The sequence below is a fragment of the Callorhinchus milii genome, unplaced genomic scaffold, assembly GCF_018977255.1.
Source record: "Callorhinchus milii isolate IMCB2004 unplaced genomic scaffold, IMCB_Cmil_1.0 Scaffold4, whole genome shotgun sequence".
In the NCBI taxonomy this organism is placed as follows: Eukaryota; Metazoa; Chordata; class Chondrichthyes; order Chimaeriformes; family Callorhinchidae; genus Callorhinchus; species Callorhinchus milii.
This window is the reverse complement of record NW_024704745.1, coordinates 40,412,409-40,427,886: the sequence shown is the minus strand read 5'-3', so window position 1 is coordinate 40,427,886 and position 15,478 is coordinate 40,412,409.

Here is a 15,478-nt window from a genome sequence, read left to right as displayed (position 1 = left end):
GTCCTCCCGACGTGAAAAGCGCTATATCAAATGCAAGGATTATTATTATTATTATTATTATTATTGAACACTTTCGGAGGTTTAGAAGTTTTTCACCCTTTATATGTTTGGTTAGTAATGTCAACTAGGATTCTTTATGTTGCTAATAAATAATTTCGGCACTGACTCTTGTATTAAATCATGACTGATTTATTTAGAGCTGAATACAGTATAAATTGCAAAAGCGTATGTGTTTGCAAACACTTATGCAAACACATAAGTGTTTGCATAAGTGTTTGCATGGGGTGCTGATAGATTTAGTGATCCATCCACAAGTATCCCAAATCCATCTCCTGTGTGGTGTCCTGTAGACTAATATTATTTACTTTATATTCCCAGTGTTTATTTTTCTTCAGTCTTTTCCAATTAATTTACATTTGTCAGCATCATCATTCGTAGCTAATTTCTGAAATGGCATAGTAGTTATTTCCTTCCATGCTGATTATGTTACTGCTTCTTACAAAAAAGATGTCAGCTTGGCTCAGTTAGTAGCATTCTTGCCTCTGGGTCAGAAGGTTCATGCCCCATGTCAGGACTTTCAGCTTGTGTGCACTTCAATGCAACTTAAATTTCATTACAGCAAAGACAACTTACATTTATATAGTGCACTTCACACAGGGTAGGTTCTCAGAAAGCCAAAGTACTGTATTGTTATAAATATGGTCCTTTGGATGAAATGTTGAACTGGGGTTATGTCCACCTATTGAGGTTGATGTGAAGGAGTTAGCCCGTGTGTCCTGGCCCATAATCCTCCATATAAATTATTCATCCTGTTTCAGGGACTTTACTGTGCAGAAAATTGATTGCTGCAATTGCATATAATTTGTTAGCAATTATCTGTAAAGCACATTTTGATGTTATTGTTCATCCAGAACTCTGTGTCCTCTCCTGCACCAGGCTTTGTGACCCTATCACCCCCATCCTCTCCCGATTCCACTGGCTTCCCATCACACAGAGGATACAGTTCAAGATCCTGGTCCTCACCTTCAAAGCCCTTCATGGTCTTGCTCCCCCCTACCTCTGTGACTTCCTAATCCCCTACCAACCTGCCCGCTCCCTCCGCTCAGCGGGCTCCAGCCTGCTTCAGATCCCCTGCCTCGCCCGCCCCACCATTGGCGGGCGAGCCTTCAGTCGCTCTGCCCCTACCTTTTGGAACTCGATCCCGCAGTCCCTCCACCTCACCCCATCCCTTGCTTTCTTCAAGACCCATCTCAAGACCCTCCTCTTTGACCGTGCCTTCGATCACCCTCCTTTGCCCCCCTGTCCTCCACTCACCACGATCCCGACCCCCAGCTCGGGTCCGAAGCATTCACTGTCCAGCGCCTTGGGACATCCTCCCAACGTGAAAGGCACTATACAAATGTAATTTTGTTGTTGTTATAGGTGCTAGAGCAAAATACAAGTATTATTATTTCATTAGCAACTTCCTTATGCAACCTTCTAGCAAACAATCAGAGCCTGCTTTTTTTCTCTTCTCCTTCAAAACCTTTTGCCTATCATTCACCTCTTTATTCAAAATGCCTATCATTCTTGGAATCTACTAACCTTCCATTTCCACAGCTGTTGTTTTTCTCCTGTTGTTTTCTTTATATCCATGTTCATGAACTTGGACATAAAGTATCCATTTAAAATATCTACAATCAATATAATTATTCTATAATGTGCGCCAATGGGGCCTTAGTGTTTCCTTAACCACCTTTTTGCAATAAAATACATATCCTGCAGTACGCAATGTTCATGTGGTTGAAGCAGAAATATTTTTATTGATCTGTTGTTTTACTCCTTAGAGTCCACAATCAATTCAGCCAAGGGAGCGTTATTTAACAAGATTGATTCATTTTATGCACACTCTATGTTTTATTGTCGTGATTTTCAAGTGATTACAGTGAAATAAGCTGTTCTATCATAAAACGTTATGGCAAAAATAAAATATAACCAGAGCCACAAAATGGCACAAAAGACAATTCAAAGATTGAAGCAGCAATAATAATAATAATTCTAGTATTTATTATTGTGCCCTTTATCACTTTGCAAACATTGGATTATGAATTTCATAGCTTGTGAATTGTGATTTCTGAAGCCTCACTAATCTTTTGTTCACAAGCCTGTTTGGGCTTTGATGGCTTGGGATTCAATTAGCTGCAAATTTCACAGCCCAATATTCACATATCAGATATTACATTTAATTCAACAAATCCACTTTGTGCTTATCATGAATTAGACTCTGTAAGCCTCACAGAGGTACTTGTGTGCAATGCTTGTGGAATTAGTTTGTTATACAATTAGTACACAACTCTCATCCAGTATGGCAATAACTCTCCCTTTAACACTGACACATTCCTGCTGAATCTGGTGCAGTTCCCTCTCAGGAATTTGAATTTGGTTTCATTATTAACCATCAATTACTGGACCTAAGCAGCTGGAGTGCTTTAGCACCAATCACTCGGTTTAAACCTCAACTGTTAATGACTGGATTTATAGTTTCTGGTGGGGGGAGGAGAAGACATCTTCAGGACTGGTGAAACTCAAACTGTGGGTTGCCAGCAAGGATTACACTGGCTAACAATAATGGGGATCGAAAGAAACTGGGACCAAATATAATAATGGGGTTGGGATTCCAGGCTGTGACAAACAGTGGTAAAGCAGCAAAGTTCATTAATTCTAACTATCCAAGGATAGCCATTTTGTGGACTCACTGAATGGATTGCAATAAGTGCTCTGAGCAGCTACTAGCTTGGTTCAATTAGTTTTATTGGCAGATCAGAGTTTTGAATTATGAGGTTGAAATGTGTTCAGTGCTAGTGAAATGTATTGAGTTGTTGAAGACTCGGACCAGCGTTGGAATACTCAAACCATTAACTCTGCTGTTAACAGTAGAGCATGAAAAAAGAGTTTGGGTTTGGGAAACTTGACAAAAGATTGAAAATCTACAAGTGATGGGTAGAGATTTTTATTACACACACATCAAAAGGGGTAGTTTTTTTCACAAAACATAGTAACTATCATAATAAATAATAATAATCCTTGCATTTGATATAGCGTTTTTCACGTCGGGAGGACGTCCCAAAGCGCTTCACAGAACACACTGTAAAGTGAATTGACTGTATATTTGTGGGCGAACGCGGCAGCCAATTGCGCACAGCAATGTCCCACAAACAGTCATATATTGAAAATGACCAATTTATTATTGTTTTTTTTGGTTTTTGGAGGGATTATTATTAGGCGCGTGGAGTAAGGAAACTTGCCCAAGGTTTCGCCCTGTCTGGAATTGAACTCAGGTCTCTCGCTTGCAAAGCGAGTGCTCTAACCACTGAGCTACAGGACTCCAATCATGGATAAAATGAAAGATTTGACAGGTCTGCATTAGTGACCCAACTGTCCAGCACCTTGGGACATTCTCCCGACCTGAAAGGCGCTCTATAAATGGAATCTTGTTGTTGTTGTAGTGATGAGATGCAACCAGTTTCACTGTTGGAGCAGCTTTCAGTCAGACTATGCTAAAGTTTACAAACCTGCCACTTCATCTTTCCTTTGTCTGGATGGATGTTTCATTAGCTGTAACCCCCCCTCTCTAACTGCTGATAATATTTTAGCTGCTGCATCAATTCAATCTTTCATGCAATGATTTGTGGCATTAATGTGACTGTTTGTATGGCATAGTATGGCGTTCACTTAACCAATGGTCCAGGTAAGACATACCTGGTTTTTGCTGTCTCCCTGTCAATAACATGCAGCTTAAAAGAGCAAACAACAAGTGTGTTAGTTGGTTCAGAGGTGCATACTTGGAAGATATAGTCTCTCTTACTTTGACTTATCAAACCGTGTGTGTTTATGAGTAAGAGGTGAAAACCAACAGTACTTATGCCATATCTATGAGGATACAGGTCCCCTGCATTGGATAAATCAAACCTTGAAACCCAGGGCTCATAAAACTTTCCTTATAAATTATTGTGGTTACAGACAGGCTGTTCCCAAGAGAAAAATTATTTCAAAGACTTTTTCATTGCTAATGATTGATTATTAGTTTGCACTCTTGGAATGTATAATCCTAACTATAATGGGTGAGCTTTGTGATCCTTTGAGATGTGTTTCTTGTGATAACTATAGTATCACATGGAATGGCTTATGAAACGCTATTTTTACCTACTGGCAGCATAAATTCAATTATCAACCAGGACACCCTACTAGTGGCAGACCCTGCAAAACTATCTTTTGGGTAGATGTGCTCTGCCATTGTTGAGGCAGATGTTTTGAAAAAAAATTAAACTGACTTTATTTTGGTAAACTTTGATCTGTAGCATTAAAATGTTGCTATTTGGCCCCAAAACTGAGTTTTAATTTGGGGATTCCCTCAAACTCTACCACTGTCCAGAGGCCATGTGGGAGTAGGGGGATCAGTGCAATAGATTCTAATTTAGATTAATTATTTCTGGCATGCAATCCAGGTTAAGGTAGGCTATGGAAGGAGCAGATTTGTTGGCATGAATGTCCTTTTCTCATTCCATTATTTTTTGTGTTCTCGTGGCTTTAAGATGGTGATGAGGAGAGAAGAGAGTTTAAATCTTAAGTATTGGAGTAGGAGTCTTCATAGAAAAAACAAACATGTTGATTTCTTGAGAGAAAGCTACATGGATGATTATTTCTGATCAAGGAAATCATTTCTTTGTTGTTCAGCATCATACTCAATCTTTGTACAATGTCAGCATTGAAATTACTCTGTGCAGGACGAATGCCTTGTAGAATCAGTCGCACCAATGAAACTGAAAGAGGGACTGAAGATAGTCAGAATGACAGAAGAACGTGACAAGGTAAGTCTAAAGCAATATAATATCGAGTTAAACAAATAGCTTGGCCTTGAAGGATTTTTAAAAATATATATGAAGAGTTGTATGGAATACATTGCCACATGTGTCTGTTGAAGACAAGTGAATTGTTCTTTGATAGGAAATTAGATAAATATTTGATGAATAAAGATACCAGCTTGGCATACTTGGTAGTACTCTTGCCTCTGAATCATTAGATTGTGCGTTAAAGCCATTGGTTAGGACATGAGCTAAATTGATAATCCAGTCCATTGCTATGGAAATTGTTGCATTGTCAGAAGTGCTGTCCTTCAGTTGAAATGTTTATCTGAGGTGCCATCTTTCAATTCAAGCATTTGTTAAAGATCCTATGACACTATTTGAAAAGAGAATGGAAGTTTCCCTAGTGTCATGGCCACAATCCTCCACATTAATTGATAATTGGCTTCATGATTGTCTGTGGGATCATGCTGTGCACAAACTCAGCTTATTTCCTTACAAAAATTGGTTACTACACTTGACAGTAATTAACTGTAAAGTGCTTTAAGATGTTTCAACATGAAAAGATACTATCAAGTGCAAGAATCTTTTATATTATCAAAAAGAACAGGGAAATAAGATTGAAGCATCTCTGATATATCTCGAGGAGATATCATCAACACCAACAGGATCAGCTGAATGGCCTCTTTCAGTGCTAAAATTACTAAGGTTTCATGACTTTGGCTCTGCCTACAACATGAGATTTAGAAAGGGAGCTGAGAGTAATTGTGGAAATGTCACTTTCAGTGACAACATAATACAATGAAGCAACTAACTAAGTTAATAGAATGTTAAGATATAAGCCAGAACAACAAAATCCAAGTGTATAGACAATACAATGAATTGGAATGGAACACCTTGTTTGGTTTGGGTCTCTACATCACCAAACAATATATGGGGGAAATGTGTGCTATCAAAAGGTACAAAAATTATGGTCATTTTTCTCCAATGCTCAACTACTGGTTTGGGGTGGAACACCCATCTGATTTCTCTAACCAGCTCAGTATTATTGCATGTTCTTTTAAAACATGCAAAGGAATTAGTAATTTGGAACCTAACCATTAGGTCTTTTAATATCAGGGTTTCTTTAGGTGATTTATATTTAGTCCACCGTCGGGTGAAGGAGTGCAAATTCTACATCCTTCCTATCCCTAAGGCAAGATTTTACTAACCAGCATGTCCCTGCACCATCCCCAGCCCACCAACCCAGCACAGAAATCCTGTATCTTATGAAGAATTAGTTCATGTCAGTCTGCACCTTCCTTTATGTCCTCCAAGGAGATACTTACACTGGTTTAGTGTTGCCTGGTAACAGCAATGTCATCTGACATGTGACCTTGCAGAAACTATATTTTCTGTGGGTTTATTGAAAAAAAATATGTTCCAAAATGACTGGGGAGTTGGTGACGAGAGGCATAAATTTAAGATCATTGCCAAAGAAAACAAAGAGAGAGGCAAGAGGAAATATTTTTACATAGAGGGTTATAATCTAATGCTAATCTTTGCATTTGATATAGAATATACTGTAAGTGAATTGTATATTTTGTGGAATTTTTGTGGGAACGCAGCAGCCAATAGCACACAGCAGTGTCCTACAAGCAGTCATGGATTCAGTGACAATTATTATTACTCTGAGAAAAGTATCCTCCAATCGGCTAACAACCAAGTTCCTACTTGCTGCTGAGTAAACAGAGACGTATGGAATAAGGAAACTTGCCCAACATTTCGTTTTGCCTGCAAATCAAACCCAGGTCTCTCGCTTGCGAGGCGAATGCTCTAACCACTAAGCAGAAGACTCCATGTTATTAGGGTTATTAGGAAATGGCATGAAATGGCTATCAAAAGTTGTAGTTGAAACCAAATCCATAATAGCTTTTAAAGATGCTCTGAGATGTTGTCCTGCGTGAAGAGCAATTCAAAAATGCAAGTTGTTTGTTTTAAAGGCAATTAGACCCCAATCTGAAAAGGAAAGCAACAACTTGCATTTATACTGTGCCCTTCACCCAGTGTGGCATCTTCGAGCATTTAAAATGACATTGAGTCAGGGAAAAATGTAAAAGGGTATGGGAGAGTAGGCAGGAAAGTAGGACAAAACAGGAAGCTCTTATAGATAGATAGCCAGCACAGGCACAATGGGCCAAATAACCCTGTTCTGTGCTGAGAGATTCTATGACTCAGTTGAAGATCACATCAAAACCTGAGAAACTCAAAGTGAAGAAAATTGGATTCTTTTGAGTAAAAGCTGCCTATAAATTATTCAATGTAGCATTTTCATTTTGAAATAGATCATTCAGCTTAGTTAATTACAGTCAGTGGGTGGGTGGTCAGGCAGAGAGGAATTTGAGGTCATAGAAGTTGCTTAAATCTTTCAATTTCAGGCTTGAAGAAATGAGGGCAAAGTCTCTGAGTGCTCATAAGTCACAGCACAAGTTTCAATACGTTGCAAGTTTGGAAGTGGTTAATGGGAAAAATGACCGAATCTCGTGACGATAACATAGAAATGTCAGCAGAGGAGACGATTTATCCCATTGTTTCTCTTTGATTGTAGCTTTCACTATATAGCTATAAGCTCTCTGCTATAAACCCATGCACTATACCATTTTATAGGCCTGAACTTCTATCGAATCTTAACCTGTAAAACCATTTTCTCTTAAAATTTAGGATCACGCAAAATTTGAAAACTTCTTTAATTCAGTCTGTTTGAAAACTAGTTTCTTGCAAAACAATTTCTAAATTAAGATGGAATTTAAGAATTTTCCAAAATAATTTGAATTTTTAGTTTTTTTTCCAGACAAAATTTTTTTTGAGGTGAAATTTCAGACCTTATATCCTTAATGTGTTTGTTTACTTAACAGCAACAACAACTTTATTTTTTATATATTTTATGTCATAAGATATCCCAAAGCGCTAGGCAGTCCAGGGTTTGGGGGCCTTGGGAGTGGGGGAAGATGACCGACGATGCAGTCAACACTCTACTAAATTAACAAAGATATTTAAGCACAGAAGAAACAGAACTAGGAAGAAGTGTGGCATTTCGCTGATTACCATTGGCAAGTGGCGACCAGTGGGCAACTATGGTGATTATCATTAAATCTCTGATGGTTGGCACATATACTGTTGCCCGTTTGGGAGGTCGGGTAGGAAATCTACATCTTGAAGATGAGGATGTTTGACATAAGCTGATGCAGCTCACTGCCCATCAACACAGGATTTTTGTAACTGCAATATAATCCTGTTGACTAGCCAGCAATGGAACAACATGTGATAATTTTTTCCTTTTTCATATGGTGACTCGGCAATCTCTGCAATAGTGTGTGAAGTATATGTGAGGCAAAATATTTTCCTGAATGCCACCATCCCTTCATCCTTTGCACAAACTTTTTCATGGTGAATTCAGAATTATTACACATGTTGGCTGGGCAACCCGAAGAGAGTGGGGAGCAAAAAGTGTCTGAAAGTGTGGTTTATTTGTAGTTTGTCTATTTGGAAACTCACTGTTATTTACATTATAAAGCCATGCTCAAGAGGAAATATTGGATCTTGCATTACTCTTTTGGTTTTGAGTGGAGTGCCTCAGGGGTAGATGCTGGGAGTCCTTCAGTTCCTAGTATTTATGTTACAGAGATATCTTTAAGGCTGAAGATCCTAGTCATTTCTAGGTATTTCTTATAGCTTATCCCTCCAGTACAGGAGATTTTACTCGTTGTTTTCTACTGCACATCCCTAGGGCATGTACTCCGGCCAAGCACTCCAGAATGCTATCCCACATGAAGGACGCTATATAAATGCAAGTTGTTGTTGGACAGCTCCTTTATATCACAGTGACAAGAATTATACACAGTACTGCCTTTTGGTTGAAGATGGAATCCAGTGCTATTGCTGGAGCTACAAGGCTCCTATCATCAAAATTCTTTTTTCAGACAAATGAAGACCACCCAATAACACTGGCAAGCTCCTAAAATAGAATCTGATTTGAGTGTCAGGGCTGGCTGTCACTTGTACTTCACTGCAACTGTTGGGAATGGTTACGTCAGTTCTTAGGCAGGCTGACAGACATAGTGTTGTGTTACTGCGTGAACCTCCATTTTGTAGGAAGGAAAACCGATGCACTCAGATACAACAAGATGAACACACCTCCTGTCAGCTTATCACAGAGTGCAATGATAGAGTGCTGGTGTTAATGTCTGAGCTGCAGAATATACAGCCTTATTTGCAAGTTGAAAGTGTGACTTAAAGAAAAATTAGGGATCACGTCTAATATCAAAATAGGAAACATGAGTTACAGAATAAACCAAATATTAAAACATGCAATCTTGAAGAGGAAATATGTAAAAGGGCAGGGAGGAAGAGCAGGTATTGGGACTGGAGTAGATTGCTCTAGTTTTCACAACTGAATGGCTTCCTTCTGAGCCAATTCCAACTGTGAGGAGATGCTGGACTTCCTCGAGACTAAAATCGAGGAGATCCGTCACAACTGCCTCTGCCCTTCCAACTGCCCACACTCTGGCCCCTACTCTCTCTCTCCACGTCCACCCTCGACTCCAGGACCACTGCTGTCCTGACAGAATGTCTGTCAGACATCAAGTTCTGGATTAGAGCTAACTTTCTTCAGTTGAACGTCAACTAGACTGAGGCTCTCCTGATTGGCTCTCATTAGCGCCTCCACACCTCAGGCACTGATAGCATCACCATCCATGGATGCACATTCCACCTTACTAAGCCAGTCTGGAACCTTGTCGTCTTGTTCAACCCTCAACTATCCTTTCTGCCCACATCTGTGCCATGACCTGCTCTGCCTTCCCCCACTTGTACAACATTGCCCTGCTCTGCCACGGTAGGGTGTGTGTTTGTGTCCATGAGTCTGCACCAGTCTTGCTCAGGTCTTGGACTGATAATAACTTGTAGATGAAGTGCCAGTAATTCCTGGTCATACTTGTGCGTGTTTGAATGGTTGAGCACAGAAAGCATTGACTAAAGCTACAGTAGATACCCATGTGTGCATTGTATAGGAGGAAAAACTTTTGTTAAAAAAAGGGAAATGTGTGTCCTTGTACTACAAATGATCAGCCTACACAAACAGATAGCTGGCATAAAGCTGTCTTACCCATGATAATTTGAAAACCTGGAGGAGGAGCTGAAGATGGAAAAGCGGAGGATCTGAGTTCAGTCCTTACATTACATTATTCAACAACAGTTCACATTCTGGTTCAATTAGCTACTACATATTGCCAATTGATACAATCGGTCTAGGCAAAAATGTGCAAGTTTTACGAAAATTATGAAATGGTTTTTAATTATGAAAAAAATGTGTGCAGAAGATGATGTTTAATAAGTCACAATCAAAGATATTGTTTTAAGTGGACCGTGGTGTGTATTCTGCCATAGATGGTTGCCCTGCTGAGAACCATTAGATGGCAAAATGGAAACATAAATACTTTTGCACAGAAGCATTTTCATATAATTGTACAATTATTCAGATATCATATCCAGGTAGATCTTTTTCTTTCACTGTAAAACTGTCAATTCATTGAAATGTTTTCTTTTCTAAAACCCTAATACGTCGGGATCTGATTTGTGGTATTTCTTGAGCAGTCCTGTCAATTTTTGCATCAGCCCTCTGAAAATAAATTGAGTAATAATAATAATAATCCTTGCATTTGCTATAGCGCTCTATCATATCTTCGAGATGTCTCAAAGTGCTTCACAGAATGTATGGTAAAGTGAATTGACTGTATATTTTATAGGCAAAATGCGGCAGCCAATTGCACACAGCAGTGTCCCGCAAACAGTCGTGGATTAAGTGACCAAATTATTACTTTTTTTGGGGGGGATTATTATCCCCAGAAAAGCAATCCAATAGACTAACAACCGAATTCGTACTTGCTGCTAGGTAAACAGAGGCATGTGGAGTAAGGAAACTTGCCTAATGTTTCACCCTACTGGGTATCGAACCCAGGTCTCTCGCTTGCGAGGCAAGTGCTCTAACCGCTGAGCTACAGGACTCCACAGAATAGGAGCAGAATTCCATATTTCTGGTCACATTTGCAGAGCTCCTTGTTAAGGAATCCTGTTATGAAATATCACACTTAGCCTTATTTTCACCAGATATCTTAAAAGCTAGAATTTTGGATTTCCATTTGAAATATGCTAAAATGTTTTGAAGCTACCATAATTCCATCAATTTGTATTTATTATCTGCGTGTCTATTATTTTGTATTATTTACTTAATTTATAGCCTCAGGAAGAAGAGGTGGATGAGCAACTTTGATTAATTTGCGTTGTTTGAAACAATGCAAAAAGTAAACGAATATTTTTGTAACAAGGGAAATGCAGATGAAACCTACAAGGAGCAATGCACAAACATTTTTCTTGGTTGAGGTTTACCTGTAATGTTTGAAAATAGTCTTCTTGCTCTAATCACCCTTTGTGTGCTATAGTCAGTGACATTCCTGCAGGGACACAAATGACATTGGCCTGAGCTGAAAATGTCATCTTTATGTCAAGAAAGCAGTCACATAAATCCATCGTGCAACTTGTCAAAAAACATACACTCTGATGGTTTTGGACGTGTTATCAGGATGCATGTTAGGTAGTGTCACTAGAAGGCACAATCAGAGGACAAAGAGGGCATCATCAACAGTAATAAAGATGGATAGCCAGCATAAAAGAATGGACAGAATAAACAAAAGATGGCAGCAATTGACAGAGTAGAAGTAACAGGCGGTAATACAGCCTGTATCCAAGCTACAGAATCATACTAAGTGCTTAGTTTTCTGGCCCTAGCACCCACTATTCTTTTTAATTTGAGACGATAGACCCTTATTCTGTCAGTATAGAAGGAAATAATTTAGTCCTCAATAAATTGTGGAGGGGACGAGGGATAAATAGAAGGCTGGAGCCAGCTGAGGGGAGGCAGTGTATGGTGGAGTGGGGGGTAAGCAGATCGGATAGGCAAGGGCATGAAGGAATTTGAAAATGAGTGAGAGTTTGGTAATTGGGAGCCAGTGGAGCCTGGCAAGGACTGGTGTGATGGGGGTACAGAGTTTTGTGCGGGTGAGTATTGGGTGGTAGAGGTTTGAATTAGTTAAATTTTGTGTTTGGTGGAGCTGGGGACACCAGCGAGGAGGGTATTGGAATAGTCCAGCCGGGAAGTGATGAAGGTGTGGACGACGGTTTCGGCTGCTTTGGTTGTGAGGTACAGATGGAGGCGGGCAATGTGACGGAGGTGGAAAATAGTGGTCCTGGTCAGGGAACAGATGTGGCAGCTTACACATCAGATGGATGTCCTAATGTGCTTCACAGGATATATTGTGAAGTGCAGTGACAATGGAACATTCCAAGAGAATCTATCATTTGCAAATCTGTTTATATGCTGAAAATCAGCATGTCAACAGGATTGAAGAGGTTTTCCTCTATTCCTTCAGTCAAAATCTGCATGAGTATAGCCACTGGATGGATAGTGGAGGATAATACCCGCACAGATGGAAATAAACAGAGAAAACTCATGTGGAGGATGGTGAGTGTATGCTGATTAATCAAACTGAAACAGATTTTTATAATCCACTATGCACATTGAAAATTTCATACCTATGTTCTTAAATCACTGAGACTTTAAGTAATAAATAGAACCAGCAAGCACCAAATATCTAACATTATGGCAGCCTGACTTACACAGACTTCTGAACCTTGATATAAGTTTAAAATATTGGTAGAGGCTGATGAACTGAATCTGGGGTCAGTTCATCAGCCTCAGCCTCAGTCAGGCAGCATATGAGTTGCCTTTTTAAGTCTTTTCAAAATGATTTATTGAGGAGCCACACAGAAGCTGTCAATGATTCATCTTGTGGCTGTGGGACAAGACAATCCTTGCTGCCACACACCGTTAGATTCTGCTCCTCACACATCACCAGTACAGAGGGTTGACTTTCACCACTGCTGTCCAATATTGATTTGGACCAGACCTACAGCATATGGTGACTGAAAAGTGTCTTCCTACCCCGCTCCCTTTGCCCAGGCTATTTCATATCCCCCTTTATACACCCCACCATTAGTGGACAAACTTTCAGCAATTCTGCCCCAGCTCTCTGGAACTCCATCTAGAAGTCCTCATGTTTCCCCTCTCCCCATTTTTAAAGTCTGCCTTGAGACTTACCTTTTGATCTTGCTTATAGTTATTTTTCCCCCCACCTCCTGCCCCCATACTTATCAATCTCCCCCCACCACCCCCCACCCCTGGCTTGGGTGCCCAGTCAACTGTGTAAAGCACTTTGAGATGTCCTCCTGATGTGAAAGTGTTATATAAAGGTGAATTGTATTGTGTAAGTGAGAGGAGGAATAATGTAACAACAATAAGAAAGCACGGATGCAAAAAAATAACTTTGGCGAGGGGATTTATTGGTGATAGTTATGGATTGCAGACTGTATATTTAAGCTAACTAGCCAATCCTAACTTTGCTTAATGGAAAATTGTGTAATATCTGAATACAGGTGCTTGCTATTGGAAAGTGAGCAGCTACCAGGAGTACATTCTTTCCAGTTTAAATATAGACTGCTTTGATGGATTACAGGGCAAGTTATGATGTGCAGTGTCATATCTGAGGATATACTGCGTAAAGGGTTTGGTATAAAAATTGATATTCCTGCCCATCAAAATGTCAGGGTCCCAGTAGAATACTTCTGGGAATTTTATTTTTAGCAATTGTTGTGACTGAGTTTACATTGTGTCACCATTTCAAACCTCGGTCTGTGCAAATTCACAGTAATTGGATCTCCAGTTTCCAGAGATGTTCACTAAGTGCACTGTGGCAACACTGAAATCAGAAACTGACACAAATCATCATTTTCCAAGGGTTAAATGTACTGTCTTTCGTTTATTTAAAAATAGACAATTTTTTCGTGGTTGCTTGGAATATGCCATAGCATCGCAATTTAGATAAAATGCTTTGCTGGGTTCTCTGTACAGAGGTCGATTTTGAAAACACACTGCAAATTGAGCGATGCAGTACATACTATAATTGTTTGACAATAACGGGAGGGGAGGAGTGGCAATTAGCAGAGAAACTTTTGCAAGGAAAAAAGAAAACTGTAACCAATCTTCAGTGGAAAAACCTCAATGGGGATAAAATGTAGTATCGAGAACTGTAAGAAGAGTAAATTAGTTTATACAGCATTTAGGAAGTCCTATCTATTTTCATGGCTGTGCCGTTATTAGGCTAGAAAACATCTACTCAGTCCACTTCAACAATCCACTGGTTAAATTGTTCACTAGGTAAGAGTGAGATAAGGGGGAAGAAGGATGTGAGGTGGGTTTCAGATAAAAGCAGACCCTAGTGTGGCCAGGAGAGAGGGCAGAAAAGGCCAAAGGGAGGTGACTCCACTGGGTGCATCCTGTTCCATCTGTCCAGCCTTCTTCATTGGCTCTGCTCTTCCCCGTCAGCGTCTTTTTTTCCATTGCAGAAGGTGCCAATCCTGAACACACCTGCCAGGTTGGATAGAAATTGTACAAATAGGTCATTTGTTAAAATAAGATCCTGTGTTCATGTGGTGAAATGGTTGTTCACAACTGATACCTTTTAATACAGGAAAAGAGATATGGAAATTGTTAACTGGTTTTATTACTCACATTAGAAATTGTTTAGCTGTCTTGTATTCCCATCTAAGTATATTGCTTACTCTCTCCTATTTCAAATGAAACTAAATTCCACTGTATATAGTTCTGGTTGAATTATTTGACTGCATTTGAACATCTATTAGCATATAAGATTTTTTTTATATAGGCTGAGCTTTTTGATGTTTTTTTCAGCTGATATGATCCAAAACAAATGCTTTGTATTTGTATTTAAGAGCACCATCTAGTGGAGCTTGACAGAGCTACAGCTCCTTTTTGTGAAGACCGGTCAACAATCAACTAAATAATAATAATCTTTGCATTTGATATAGCGCCTTATCATGTCATTGAGACATCTCAAAGTACTGCACCAAATATACTGTAAAGTGGGTTGACTAAGTATTTTGTGGGCGAAACACAGCAACCAGTTGGGCACATCAATGTCCCACAAACAGCCACGGAATGAGTGACCAATTTTATTTGGGGGATTGTTAGCCAGGACACCAGGAGAAACTCCCTTCTCTTTTCGATAGTGCCATGGAATCTTTAGCATTCACCTGAACCGGCAGATGGGACGTTGATGTAACATCTCAGCCGAAGAATGGTATCTCTGACAATGCAACACCCCTCCAGAAATGTATTGGAGAATCAGGTTAGACTATGTGATTCCAAGTCCTGATGTGGGGTTTGAACCAATAACCTCCTGACTCAGAGTTGAGAGTGCTACCAATGCGCCAGGCTAACACACCTTACTGTACTTGTAGCTTATGCAAGTTTTCTAAGAATTGTATTCAGTTTTTTCAAATTACATCAATGCACTTAGAATTAATCTCTAAGGTAAAAGAATCATTATCAGTACTTTTTATCTAGGGTTTCTAAAACAAGTGAATACATGGCTTTGCCACTATTTGAGGAACTATCTCATTCTTCAGAAACCAGTCTCCACATTTACTTATCTGTTGGTTTTACATTTAGTCCCATCTAATTTTGA